This window comes from Marmota monax, unplaced genomic scaffold (assembly GCF_021218885.2).
Source record: "Marmota monax isolate L192 unplaced genomic scaffold, Marmota_monax_Labrador192_F-V1.1 WCK01_AAM20220418_F8-fsc00529, whole genome shotgun sequence".
NCBI classification, from domain to species: Eukaryota; Metazoa; Chordata; class Mammalia; order Rodentia; family Sciuridae; genus Marmota; species Marmota monax.
In genome coordinates, this window is record NW_026694740.1 from 1 (window position 1) to 14,564 (window position 14,564).

The 14,564-nt window shown below is 49.7% G+C and overlaps 1 long non-coding RNA gene across 1 annotated transcript; it reads right to left on the minus strand.

Moving 5' to 3' along the window:
- Window positions 1-6,028: 6,028 nt before the first annotated feature.
- On the minus strand, window positions 6,029-14,295 carry LOC131423396 (uncharacterized). The gene is made up of 2 exons (XR_009224883.1): window positions 14,176-14,295; window positions 6,029-6,915 (listed from the first exon to the last, which is right to left on the minus strand). It is a non-coding gene; the product is annotated as an uncharacterized LOC131423396 (long non-coding RNA).
- Between the last annotated feature and the right edge of the window lie 269 nt (window positions 14,296-14,564).

The window sequence follows — 14,564 nt, forward strand, 5'->3', positions numbered from 1 at the left end:
ACACATTATCCATCAGTCTCTCATCAGACGAACCAGAGGGAGCACAGGATTGGACATCTGCGCCTCCACCAGAGCAGTACTAACTCCAGAGATGGGAGTTCAAATCATTCCCACAGGAGTAAAAGGACCTCTTCCCCAAGGAACAGTAGGCTTATTGTTAGGACGCAGTTCTTCTACCGTAAAAGGACTTATGATAAGTCCTGGGGTAATTGATCCCGATTATGAAGGTGAAATAAAATTATGGCTAGTTCTCCAAAGGGTATATCAGTAATTTCACCAGGAGATAGAATAGCACAGTTATTAATAATACCCAGCCTACAAGATAAATTTTCCAGCAGTAGGATAGAAAGAGGTTCCAGGGGATTAGGCTCCACAGGTGTATATTGGGCTATGCTTTCTTTAAATTTAGATTCTCACCCAATGCTAAAACTAAATATTCAAGGACATGAATTTAATGGGCTACTTGATACAGGTGCAGACCTTAGCATCATATCTCATCAAGAATGGCCAAAACATTGGCCGTTACAACAAGCCACTCAAACGCTTCGAGGCATAGGAGTGGTGACTAATCCCCATAGAAGTGCAATGGTATTAGATTAGAAGGATCCTGAAGGATGTGAAGGAACTATACAGCCATATGTATTGGATCATCTTCCTATAAATTTATGGGGATGAGATGTCCTAGATCAATTAGGTTTGACATTAACAAATAACATCAATCCAAATGCGCCCACTATTAGGGCTAGACAATGTTTCAGGAAAGAAAAAAGATAAGGAGAATGAGAACAAGGTATAGCAGCACCAATTCAAGTAAATCAAGGAATAAATAGACATGAATTGGGTTTTCAGAAGGGGTCACTGAGGCAATAAAAATTACTTGGAAATCAGAAAGACTAGTATGGGTTCCTCAGTGGCCCCTGACTAAAGAAAAGATACAAGCAGCCCATGACCTGGTCAAACAATTAGTGGAGGGACATATACAACCTTCCATATCTCCGTATAATACTCCCATTTTTGTCATTAAAAAGAAATCTGGTAAATGGAGATTATTGCAAGATTTAAGAGCCATTAATAATGAGATTGTTATTATGGGACCTGCTCAATCAGGGATTCCTCAATTGTCTGCTTTGCCAAAAACCTGGTATGTTTTAGCTATAGATATTAAAGATTGTTTTTTTTTTTTTTCAATTTCAATTCATCCTGATGATAGTCCACATTTTGCATTTACTATCCCTGCACTGAATCATGAAGGTCTTGATCAGAGATATGAATGGAAACTACTCCCTCAAGGGATGGCTAACAGCCCAACTGTGTGTCAAATTTATGTTAACAAAGCAATCCAGCCACTTAGAAATCAAAATCCTGAACTACAAATATTTCACTACATGGATGATGTATTGTTAGCACACAAAGATAAAAACACATTGCTAGAATGTTATGCCACACTTACAAATTTATTAAAAAAATACAATCTAGAGATAGCAATAGATGAAGTACAATTACATTTTCTAATTATTTAGGAGTTCTATTATCCTCAACCATGGTCTGTCCACCAAAAATTCTGATATGAGTAGATCAACTCTAATCACTTAACGACTTTCAAAAGTTATTAGGAGACATAAATTGGATAAGGCCTTATCTAGGCATACCAACAGGAGAGTTGGGACCTTTATTTAATATCCTAAAATGTCCATCAGATCTAAATTCACCCTGCATGTTAATGCCTGAAGCAAGAAAGGCATTAAAAATTATTGAAACATATATGGAAAATATGCATTTGGATAGAATTGATATAAGTTTGCCTTTATTATTTATTGTAATACCAACAAAAAATATTCCTACAGGAGTATTTTGGCAAGAATGTCCATTATTGTGGATACATTTATCTTATTCTCCTAACACTATTCTTACTAGGTATACTGAGACTGTAGGACAATTGATACTCAAAGGAATAAAAGCAGAAAAGGGAGTGTTTGGAATTTCTCCCAATAAAATTATTACTCCATATACTATGCATGAAATTGATGACTTAGCTAATGAGTTAAATACTTGGGCAATAATCATGTGTAAATCTAATGTTTCCTTTGATAATCACTTACCATCTAATCCCTTGTTGTCTTTTTCGTCTTTGCATCCTGTAGTTTTTCCAAAAATGACCAGAAAAACACCTATCATGAATGCTCCAAATGTATTCACTGATGGGTGAAATAATGGTACAGCAGCAGTAGTTACCCCTGATCAAACTTTTACATTTTTAGTACCCGAACAATCAGCTCAAAAGGTAGAGCTTAGTGCAGTATTACATGCTTTTGTGATGTTTAAAGATTCTGCATTTAATTTATTTTCTGATAGTCAGTATATAGTTAATGCTATAGTATCCCTTGAAGATGCTGGTAGGATTTCTCCTTCCTCTACTGTTTTCTCTTTTTTTTCCACTATACAAAGTCTAATCTGGAACAGAAAAGATACATTCTTTATAGGACATATCAGAGCACATACAGGATTTCCTGGAGCTTTTAGTTTGGGCAACGATTTAGCAGATAAAACTACACATGACATACATATTTTCTCTACACTAGAAGAATCTACAAATTTTCATAAAAGATTCCATGTCAATGCTAATACTTTACAAAAGCATTTTAAAATAACTAAGAAACAAGCTAGACAAATAATAAAACAATGTCAAAATTGTGTGACGTTTTTACCACAAGTTAATCTTGGAGTCAATCCTAGAGGATTGATACCTAACCATATTTGGCAGATGGATGTCACACACTTTCCAGAATTTGGAAAATTAAAATATTTGCATGTTACAGTTGATACTTCTTCCGGATTTTTGATGGGCTCCCTTCATGCCAGAGAAAAAACTAAGGATATTATAGCTCATTGCTTACAAAATTTTGCCACTGTGGGTGTTCCAAAACAGTTAAAAACAGATAATGGTTCTTGCTATACCTCTACCTCTTTTAAACAATTTTGCTCGTCATTTGGCATTACTCATACAACAGAATTTCCATACAATCCACAGGGACAAGGCATAGTTGAAAGAGCTCATCAAACTATTAAAATGTACTTATTAAAGCAAAAAGAGGGAATTGTAAAGGGGTATATATCCCCCAAATATAAACTTAACATAACCCTTTTTACTCTAAACTTTTTACATTTGGATTCATCAGGTCTTAGTGCTGCGGAAAGGCATATGTGTCCAAAAAATGTACATACGCCTAAGGTACTTTGGAAGGATATTCTAACAGGACAATGGAAAGGTCCTTACCCATTGATTGTCTGGAGTTGCGGTTCTGTTTGTGTGTTTCCATAGGGAGAACAGCAACCGATTTGGATTCCAGAGAGGTTAACTAAGGTCCTGACCCAGTGTTTGTCTGGAGTTGGAGTTCTGTTTGTGTGTCTCCACAGGGAGAACAACAGCCGATTTGGATTCCAGAGAGACTAACCAAAGTGATTTCTACAGACCAAAAAGAAGATGATTTGACTCAAATCCATAACAGCTGATATCCAGAGATACAGCTTGGCTATTCTTACATCTGTGACAGTGATTAACCAGGATGCTTTTCTCAATATCTATTTTATTATTGCCTTTTTCCACATCATAAAGTTCTATTTTATTTTTTGAGCTCATACAGACCTAGGTTAATGTTTTTCTGATCAGTTTTATTTTTTGACTGTGGAGTTATTAAACATTGCAATGGAGATTTTACCTGTGAAAAACTACAAGGCCTTTACTATTATGTTATGTGTTGTATATATTATGTTATGTGTGCACACTTGTGTTTGGTGTTGTATGTCTGTGTGTGTGTATGTCCATATATCATATATGAGGAGTGCTCATGAAAAAATGGATCTGAATTTTTTTTATTCACGTGATTTTAATGGTTTAATTTAAATTGTTTAAACATCTGTTGAGGATTATTTTAATATGTGGACAAAATATGAGGTTAACAGATCTGTTTGTTTACTTTCACCTTTCCCTTTCATTATATTTAATAATTCTGTTCAGGATAATTTAAATTGTTCAGAAAATTGTTTTCTTAGTACCTGTTGGAATGTTACATAATTTTTTTTTAGCATCATTGCCAGAATTCCTATCTTCATCCCAGAGCTGGTGAAGACAAAGATAAAACCAAACTACAGCTTCTTCGATAGTTATCACAAGAAACTGTATAAACTGATGCATCAATGAATAATAACTCAACAAGTGATGCTCAATCAAGGAGTCAATTTACCTTGGGAGGAAATGGACATATTGATAGATTCCTCTGCTTTGAACTTCTTTCAGAACTTGCCTGGACTATGTATCACTTGTATATATTGTGAACTATCTGTTGGTGCAGTGAATTGTGGTAATGCTGGAGTATCTTTGCTGATGGTGTCACCGGTGGTACAATTTTTCAAAGGAGCCGTCAATTGGCTTAGTGTCATGGCATTTCTGTATCCTCCTCCCTTCTGCTAGTGATGGTCTAAAATTAGGGGGCCAACAGAGGTGAAGCAAAGAACCTCACCCCCCCACTGGCACCAAGACCAAATTTGGGGGCCAACAGAGGTGAGGCAAAGGACCTCACCCCCCACCCCACTGGTGCAAAGGCCTATCCACAACTATGGCTGTATGCTGGACCAGTAGTCAGTGATGGGTATGATCCAATTGCAGTGGTACCAACCTACCAGGAGGCTGACGTCTAGAGGTCAGCTCATCCGATGATGGGTAAGGACCATATGTTGTACTGGACAACCTAACAGGCACGGTCCCTAAGCCACATTGCTTGTTGCTTAATTAAACAGAATGGGGTAGATGCTGAGAGCCACAGCTGAGTCGGAATGGCCCCTGGCATTTTGCCAATAGTATTGATTGACAGGCAAGGCATTACTATCCGCCTCGGGCTGCTACTTTGCAATTCTCATGCTACTTTGGAGTTCTCCTGGGGATTCCTGGGGATTCCCGGAGAGTTCCCATTGGTTGGAGATGTGCAGGAGGAGGGACTTCCGGAGGATATTTCTGGCTGCTGGTTCCTTAGAGGAGCCGCGTGGAATTCGGGAGAATTCCCCGGGAGTGTGTGTGAAGTGTTTTGGTGGAGTTCAAAAATACACTTTGTTCCTGCTTCAGTGGCTCATGGTTTATGCCCAGCCAGACTGCGGCATCCCCTCTCCCCTGTCTGCAGCAGTATATGAGCTCCATCAACAACCAAGTGAGGGGGGATCTCCGGCCTGGTGTTAGGAGTCCTCTCTACACTGGTTGTGGTGGTATACAAGCTTTCTGAGACCCCCAGATAAGAGTGGTCTCCCGCATAGAGGGGCAAGTCCTTTCTGCCCTGGCTAAGGTAGTATATAAGCTCCACCGGAAACCCAGGTTGGAGGGGTCTCCCACCTGGAAGGGCGAGTCCCCTTTATTTTGGCTTGTGCCCTTCAAAGCTCCCTGGACCCCCAGGTGGGAGGGGTCTACCGCCTGCTGGGGCGAAACCCTCTGCCCTGGCTATGGGGGCACACGAGCTCGTCCCTCAATACCCAGATGGGAGGGTCTCATGCCTGGAGGGGGATTCCCCTCCACTCTGGCTAAGGTGGTATACAAGCTCCTCCAAAACACAGGTGGGAGGGGTCTTCCTACTGGAGGTGCAAGTCCCCTCTCCCTTGGATTCAGAGGAATACAAGCTCCCTATGACATCCAGGTGGGATGGGTCTCCCACCTGGAGGGGCGAGTCTCCTCTACTTTGGCTGGTGCTTTATAAGAGTTTCCGGGACACCCAGGTGGGAGGGGTGGCCCGAGTGCAGGGGTGAGTGCCGCAGTCTGGCTGCAGCAAAATAACCGGGGGGTGAGGAGCAACTTGTGTAGATTGATACAGCAGGAGTGGGAGCCATTTATAGTAGGACAGGAGAGGTATATATACATTACACACAGCTTATCTTAATTAATATAAAGTAGATACAGCAGTCAACCCATAAGGAATCTCCACACTTAATGGCTCATTGGCATTACTTCACAAACCACTCCCTCTGGAAAAATGCCAGGCACCATCCTGACTTCTTTACAGACCCTAACATTTCCCCCTTTTGTTTAATTAAATAACAACCATAGTGGTTTTTACACAAACACCATAAATAATTTGCTACAAGCAGAAGGGGAGGATACAGCATGCCACAATACCAAGCCAATTGATGGCTCCATGCAAGAAGCCCTTGGAAAAATTATACCAGCAATGACACAGTTAGCAAAGATACCGAGTTACAATTTGTTGTAGATTACAGTTTGTTGTCTCAGTGCAGGTAAAGCAGTGTCTCAATAGATTAACTCACAGTCCAGGTAAATCATAGTCCAGGTAAGTTCTGCAGGCAGCTAGCTTAAATTACAGTCCAGGTAAGTTCTGCAGGCAGCTAGCTTGATCCGAAGTCTCCACTGGTTCTCAGCATCACTGGAAATTCTTCCACCCTCGTTTTCACCAGCACTGGGACGAAGGCAGGAACTCCGGCAATGCTGGCTAAAGAAAATCCTGTAGCATTCCACTAAGAAAACAACCTTCTGAACAATTTAGTACATTTGAAATAGGCCTTAGTGGCGCTCATTACTCATTAGCCTCCAGGTGTGGGAGAACCATTGTAGTTATTGACATTGGAAATGATCAAACTTCAGGGATGCAGGCCGTCTTCCATCTGCAGCCAACCCCGGCAGCCCCAGATGGCCCCCGGGGAGAGTCCGGGGAGTGTTCAGGACTCAAACTGCCACTGGGCACAGGGAGCAAGAGCCTGCGAGACTGTGCCTCCGGGTCAGGTTTGGATTTGGGCTCTCACAGTGGCATCCTGCTCCCCTGGCGCAGGGCGGGGAAGAGCCCGCTGCCCCCGCTTGGAAAGTCCTTGCTGTGCCTTGACCTGCTCGCGCATGTGGCAGCCGCTGCGCCGATTCACGGCACCCTCCTGTAAGGAAAAGTATTTAATAGTAGCCTTTTGCAATTCCTTTCTTGATAATCCTTCCTCCTCTGAACTTTTTTCTTCTTTCTGACTAGAGTTCCTGGGCTTCTATCAACACATGCCCTAACTATTCTTGGTTCCACTGGGGTGCCTCCTTCCCTTAGTAATTTACTTAACACCACTTCCATATTTTCATCACAAAGACAATACAACATTTCAAGACAAAATAAGACACAAACATACTGTATCAATCTTCTCCATTTTCTCAAAATGGCCATTTTTCCTCTCATCCTATCTGCCTAGGGAGGAGCAGATTTGCTCCCGTCCTATCTAGGGACAGGCAGCTTTTTTTTCATCACTTACCCCCGAGTGTCCTGGGGCTCCCAGTACAGGCCACCATCTGCCGCAGTCCGGCTGCAGCAAAATAACGGGGGGGGGGGGGGGTGACCAGCTATTTGTGAAGACTGATTCAGCAGGAGTGGGAGCCGTTTATTGTAGGACAGGAGGGGTATATATCCATTACACACAGCTTATCTTAATTAACATAAACTAGATACAGCAGTCAACCAATAAGGAATCTCCACACTTAATGGCTCCCTGGCATTACTTCACAAACCACTCCCACTGGCAAAATGCCAGGCGCCATCCTGACTTGTTTCCAGACCCTAACAGGTGAGTCTTGTCTACCCTGGCTGTGGTGGTGATATAAGAGCTGCCCACCCCATACCCAGATGAGAAAGGTCTCCCGACTGAAGGGGCGAGTCCCCTCTACCCTGGCTGCTATGGGATACCTGCTCCCCCAGACACCCATGTGAAAGTGTTCCCCTCCTGGAGGGGGCAGTCCCTGCTACCTGGCTGCAGTTGTATACAAGCCCCCCCACCCAGGTGGGAGGGGTCTCCTGCTTGGATGGGCGAGTCCCCTCTACCCTGGCTTAGGCGGAATACAAGCTCGCCCTGACATGGAGGTGGGAGGGGTCTCCAGCCTGGAGGGTTGAGTGGCTGCTACCCCAGCTGCAGCTGTATAGGAACCCCCCTTTGCAGACACCCATTTGGGAGTGGTCTTCTTCCTGGAGGGGCGAGTCCCCTCTACCCTGGCTGTGGCAGAAAATGAGATAACCCTGACACACAGGTGGGAAGGGTCTCCTGATTCAAGCAGTGAGTCCCCTCTACGCTGGCTACAAAGATATACAAACTCCCCCAGACACCCAGGTGGGAGGGGTCTCCCGTATGGAGGGGCGAGTCCCCTCTACCCTGGCTGAGGCAGTATATGAGCTAGTCCTGACACCCTGGTGGGAGGGGTCTCCTGCAAGGAGGACAAGTACTTTTGATCCTGGCTGCGGTGGTATATGAGTTCCTGGCTGACAGCCAGGTTGGAGGGGTCTTCCGCCTGGATGGATGAGTCTCCTTTACCCTGGCTAAGGTGGTATACAAGTTCTCGTTGACACCCAGGTGGGACGGTTCTCCTGCCTGGTAGGGTGAGTCCCCACTACCCTGGCTGCAGTGGTATACAAGCTCTGCCCCCCCCCCCCAGGTTGGAGAGTCTTACTCCTGTAGGGGCAAGTCGCCTCAACTCTGGCTGCAGGGGTACAAGAGCCCCCTCCTACCCCCAGGAAGGAGGGGGGGTCTCCTGCCTTGAGAGGCTAGTCGCTGCTACCCCAGCTTCAGCTATATATAAACCCCCCTTGCAGAACCCATGTGGGAGGGGTCTTCCACATGGAACAGCGAGTCCCCTCTACTCTGGCTGCAACGGTATACAAGCTCCCTCAGACACCCAGGTCGGAGGGGTCTCTCGCATGGAGGGGCGAGTCCCCTCTATCCTGGCTCTGGTGGTTTATGAGCTCCCCCTGACACCCTGGTGGGAGGGGTCTTCTGACTGGAGAGGTGAGTCCCCTCTATCCTGGCTGCATTGGTATAAGGCTACCCCTGACACCAACGTGTGAGTGGTCTCCCGCCTGGAGGGGTGAGTCCACTCTACCCTGGCTCTAGCGGTATAGGAGCTCCCCCCCCCCCCCCAGGCACCCAGGTGGAAAGAGTATTCAGCATTGAGGGGCGAGTCCCCTTTACCCTGGCTGCTGTGTTATATAAGCTCCCCCACCCATACTCAGATGAGAGAGGTCTCCCGCCAGAACGGACGAGTTTCCTCTACCGTAGGTTCAGTGGTATACTAGCTTTCCCTGACTTCCAGGTGAAAGTGGTTTCCCCCCCTGGAAAAGCAAGTCCCCTCTACACTGGCTGTGGCAGTAAAGGAGCTCCCGTCAGGTGTGAGGGGTCCTGCACTTGGAGGGACGAGTCCCCTCTAGCTTGGATGCTGTGATATGAGACCTCGGGCAGACACCCAGGTGTGAGGGGCCTGGAGAGGTAAGTCCCCTCTACCCTGGATACAGAGGTATAGGAGCTCCCCCTGACACCCAGGTGGGAGGGTCTTCCACCTGGAGGGGCAGGTCCACTCTACCCTGGCTATAGCAGTAAAGGAGCTCCTGCCGGGCACTTAGGTGGGAGGAATATCCCTCAAGAGGGGTGAGTCCCCTTAACCCTGGCTGCTGCGGTTATATGAGTTCCCCCACCATACCAAGATGAGAGGGGTCTCCCGCCTGAAGGGCCGAGTCCCCTCTACCCTGGGTGTAGTGGTATACTAGCTTTCCCTGACACGCAGGTGGGAGGGGTCTCCTGCCTGGAGGAGCGAGTCTCCTCCTCTCTCCTGGCTGGGGCAGTATATGAGCACCTCCTGACACCCAGGTGGGAGGGGTCTTCCACTTAGAGTGGCGAGTCCCCTTTACCCTGCCTGTGGTGGTATATGAGCTCCCCTGACAATCAGATGTTAGCGGTCTCCCACCTAGTTGTGTGTGTCCCCTATATCCTGGCTGCAGCTGTATATGAGCTCCTCTCAATAGCCAAATTGGAGAGGTCTCCATCCTGGAGGAGCTAGTCCAGGAGATACCACCTAGAGTTGCGAGTCCCCTCTACCCCAGTTGCAGCGGTATAAGAGCTCCATCCTGGTTAATGCAGTATACAAGCTCCCTGGGACAAATAGGAGGGAGGGGTCTCCTGCCTGGAGGGGCGAGTCACCTCTACCTTGGCTGCAGCGGTATAAGAGCTCTCCCCCAATACCCAATGGGAGGGGTCTCTTGCCTGGTGGGGCAAGTCCACTCTAACCTGCCTGCAGTGCTATATGAGCTCCCCCACACACAACCAGTTGGGAGGGGTCTCCCGCCTAGAGGGGCGAGTCCCCTGTACCCTGGATTCGGTGGTGTATGAGCTACCCCCAGACACCCAAGTCAGAGGGGTCTCCTGCATGGAGGGGTGAGTCCTTTCTACCCTGGCTTGGGCGGTATACGATCCCCCCCACCCTACACCTAGGTGGGAGAGGTCTCCTGCTTGGAGGGGAGAATCCACTCTACCTGGCTGTGGTGGTAAAGAGCTCCCATGACACCCTGGTGGGAGGGGTGTCCCAGCTGGAGGGGAGAGTCCCCTCTACCCTGGTTGCTGCTGTATATATGCTTTCCCAGACACCCAGATGGGAGAAGACTTTTGCCTGGAGGGGCAAGTCACCTCTACCCTGGCTAAGGCAGTATGCAAGCCCCAACCTACATTCAGGTGAGAGGGGTCTCCTGCTGGAGTAGAAAGTCCCTTCTACCCTGGTTGGTGCCCTATAAGTGCTCCAGGAACACCCAGGTTGGAGAGGTCTCCCACCTAAAGAGGCAAACCCCTCTACCCTGGCTGTGGCAGTATACGAGCTCCCCCAGACACCCAGGTGGGAGGGGTCTCCTGTGTAGAGGTGCGAGTCCCTTCTACCCTGGCTGCAGTGGTACAGGAGCTCCCCTGACACCCAGGTGGGAAGGGTTCAGCAAGCAAGGAGGGGCGAGTCCCCTCTACCTTGTGTACAGCTGTATAGGAGCTACCCCCCACCATACCCATGTGGGAGGGGTCTCCATTATGGAGGGTCCAGTGCCCTCTACCCTGGCTGCTGCAGTATATGAGCTCCACCTGACACTCTAGGGAGGGTGTCCCGCCTGGAGGGGCAAGAACTCTCTATCCTGGCTGCTGTGGTATATGACCTCGGCTGACACTCAGGTGGGAGGAGTCTTTTGCCTGAAGGGGTGAGTCCACTCTAGCCTGGCTAAGGTGTTATACATACTCCCCATGACACCCAGTTGAGAGGGGTCTCCTCCCTGGAGGGGAGAGTCCCCATTACCCTGGCTACAGTGGTATATGAGCTCCCCCACCCATACCCAGGTGGACGAGGTTTCCCACCTGGAGGGGTGAGTCCCTTCTACCCTGGCTGGGGCAGTATACTAGCTCCTCCTGACACCCAAGAGGGAGGGGTCTCCCGCCTGGAGTGGCAAATTTCCCCTACCCTTCCTGTGGCGGTATAGGAGCTTCCCTGGACATTAAGATGGAAGGGGTCTCCCCCCTGGAGGGGCGCGTCCCCTGTACCCTGGCTATGGTGGTATAAGAGCTCCCTCTGACACTCAGGTGGGAGGCGTATCCTGCCTAGAGGGGCGAATCCCCTATACCCTGGCTGTTGCAGTATAAGAGCTCCCCTGGACACCCAGGTAGGAAGAGACTACCTCCTAGAGCAGCGAATCCCCTCTACCATAGCTGTTCAGGTATACAAGCTTCCCCAGACACCTAGGTGGGAAGGGTTTTCTGCCTGGAGGGGCGAGTCCCCTTTAATCTGACTGCAGCAGTATAGGGCCTCCCCTAACACCCAGGTGGGAGGGGTCTCCAGCCTGGCTGGGTGAGTCCCCTCTACCCTGGCTGTGGTGGTATATGAGCTCCCCTGGACACCCAGGTGGGAGGGGTTTTGGTCTGGAGAGGTGAGTCCCCTCTAAACTGGCTGCAGCGGTATACAAGATCCCACAGACACCCAGGTGGGAGGGGTTTCCTGCCTGGTGGTGCGAGTACTCTCTACCCTGGTTGGGGCGGTGTACTAGCTCCTCTGACACCCAGTTGGGAAGTGTCTTCTGCCTGGAGGTGTGAGTCTCCTCTACCCTGCCTGAGGAGGTATAGGAGTTCCCCCAGACACCCAGGAGGGAGGGGTCTCCCGCCTGGAGGGGCGAATCCCCTCTGCTCTGCATGTGGAGGTATATGAATTCCCTCAGACATTCACGTGAAAGGAGTCTCCCGCCTGGAGGGGACAGTCCCTATTACAGGGGCTGCAGCTGTATAGGAGCCCCCACACACACACACACACTACAAACCCAGGTGGGAGGGGTCTCTTGCCTGAATGGCAAGTCCACTCTACATGGGCTGAGGCAGAATACAAGCTAGCCTGGATACCAAGGTGGGAGGGGTCTCTCACCTGGAGGAGCCAGTCTGCTCTACTCAGGCTGCAGAGGTATAAGAGCTCCACAGACAACCATGTCCCTTTTCATTCACCCAGGCCCAGGTCCTAGTACTTGGCTCTCCATTACTGGGCCTGACTCCTTGCTTGAGCCCCTGGCACCCTTCTCGAGGACCCTGTCCCTGTCCCTTGTTTTCAGGCCCCTTTTACCAGCCCTCTCCTGTGACTTCCCTCTGTTCCCCTTATGCTGAGGTATCCTGGCACTGCCCAGACCCTCTGCTCCCCCAGCTTCTTTCTAGACTGGGCTCCTCAATGGGTCCTGACTGCCCACTGACCCCACCCCAAACTCTGAAACCCAAACCACAGGTATCACCTCTCAGTGCCTGCTTTTGCCCCTCCTATGGTCCAGGTCCTTCTCTGAGGATCTACTCACCTGGGCAGAGGAGCAGAATTGGCTGGCCTCTGCACCCTGAATGCTCCCAGTGGGAAACACAGCCCTGCCACTCACCTGTGCCCCCTTTTGCTGAGAGCCATGCGTCATTCCAAGTAGTTGCTGTTTGAACCTACAAGGCTTTGTGGTGGCTTGGTTATTCGTGCCCAGCCAGACAGCGGCACCCTTTGCCACCTGAACCTTGATGCCTGGCAGTTAACATGTGACTTGCTCCAACCCAGCCCTGAGAGATCCCCTCCCTTCTCTCCAGTGCCCTCTGCCTTGCATGCTGCCCCTACCCCAACCCAGCCTTCACTAACCTTGCTCTGTTGCATTCCACTCCCAGGGCCTGGCTGCTCACCTGTGCCCCTGACCACTTTCCTCATGTCCTTTAGCATAGCATGGAGTCTCTGTATTGGGTCTGACCTGGGGGCCTCCTGCTTTTGCCTACCAGTGGGCTTCCCTAGGTGCCCCTTGCACTCTTCTCTGTCTTCTGGTCCTCTTACAACCCCTTCCTTGCATTCCCCTTGAGAATTATCCTGGTGCTTGTGGGTCTCCTTCTCTTTGTGTCTTCCATGCATCTCTTTGGGTCTCTCATCCATGATCGGTTGGGTGGGTCCCTTTCCTGGGCTGCTGGCTTGGGTCCTGGGTCTTGCCCCTGTGAGCACCCACCATGACCCCCCACCTTCACTCCCATCACCCTCCTCCTGTCCCCCTTTCCTTTTCAGGCCTCCTTTGCCAGGTCCCTGGCCCTGGATTCTAATCTAGGCTAGGGCACCTAATGGAAAACAGAGCCCTGCCCCTCAGCTGGGCCCCTTGCTCTTTCTGGGTTGTTGGTCCTGCACCCAGAATCCTGACACCTGACAGTGGCCCTGGGCCTGTACCTGCCTGACCCTGTTGGATCCCCTGCCTTCCCACCCAAGTCTTGCCACTGTCCTGAGCCCTCTGCCCCAGCCCCAGGCCTTGGCTCTCCATTCCCTGTCCTGGCTCTTTTCTTGAGCCTCTGATGCCCCTTGTTGCCCAGAGTGTGCCTGGGTGTTGACTGTGGGCCTCTTGCTTGGGCTGCTTCCCTGCTCCCCTTGGTGTTCCTGCACTGCAGTCCACTAGTGCCACCCGTCTGGCCAGTCCTGTCCTTCCCTGTTCTCCCCTGGTGTGGGCCCTCCTCTAGGTCCTAACCGGGGCTCCTTGCTGGGGTACAGGTCCTACCCAGCACCCATCCTCTGGCCCTTCTGCTGTGCCCTTCTATGGACCTCTTTTCGTTCCTGTCCCTGCAAAGCCCCCTTTCCTGATCCCTTTCCCGGGATTCACACCCACGCCAGGGGAGTCGACCTGGCCTATTGGCCCTCCTGGCTCCCTAAGGGAAAAAGTAGCCCTGCTCCTTGCCTGGGCCCTTTGGCCTCCTTCAGCCGGGGTCCTGCTCCCCAACCCTGACACCTATCTGTAGAGCTGGGCCTTCAGCCTTCATCTCTATGGGCCACCAGCTCCCCTCTCTCCTCTCCCTACCCTCCCCAGCCCTGCTCTGGTCCAGGTGACTCCCTGAGGATCTACATACCTGGGGTACAGGAGTGGAATTGGCTGGCCTCTGTGCACTGAAAGTTCCTATGGGAAACAGAGCCCAGCCCCTTGCCTGAGCCCCTTTGGCTGCCCGAAACTTGATATCTGGCAATGGACTTAGGCCTTGTGCAGACTTTGCTCTGCTTGATCCCCTCCCTTCCCACCTCTGCCCTCTTGACTCGCATGCTGCCCCTAACCCAACCCAGCCTCCCAGAACCCTGACCCTTTGTGCTCCAGTCTTCAGACCTGGCTCCTCGCCTAGGCCCCTGACTGCATTTGTTCTTCGTGTGGAGTAGTGTCACATGGCTTCACATGGTATCTCTTCATATGGGGTGGGAAGGGGGGTCCCTTTCTTTTGCCCCCTATCTCACTCCCCTCAGTACCTTT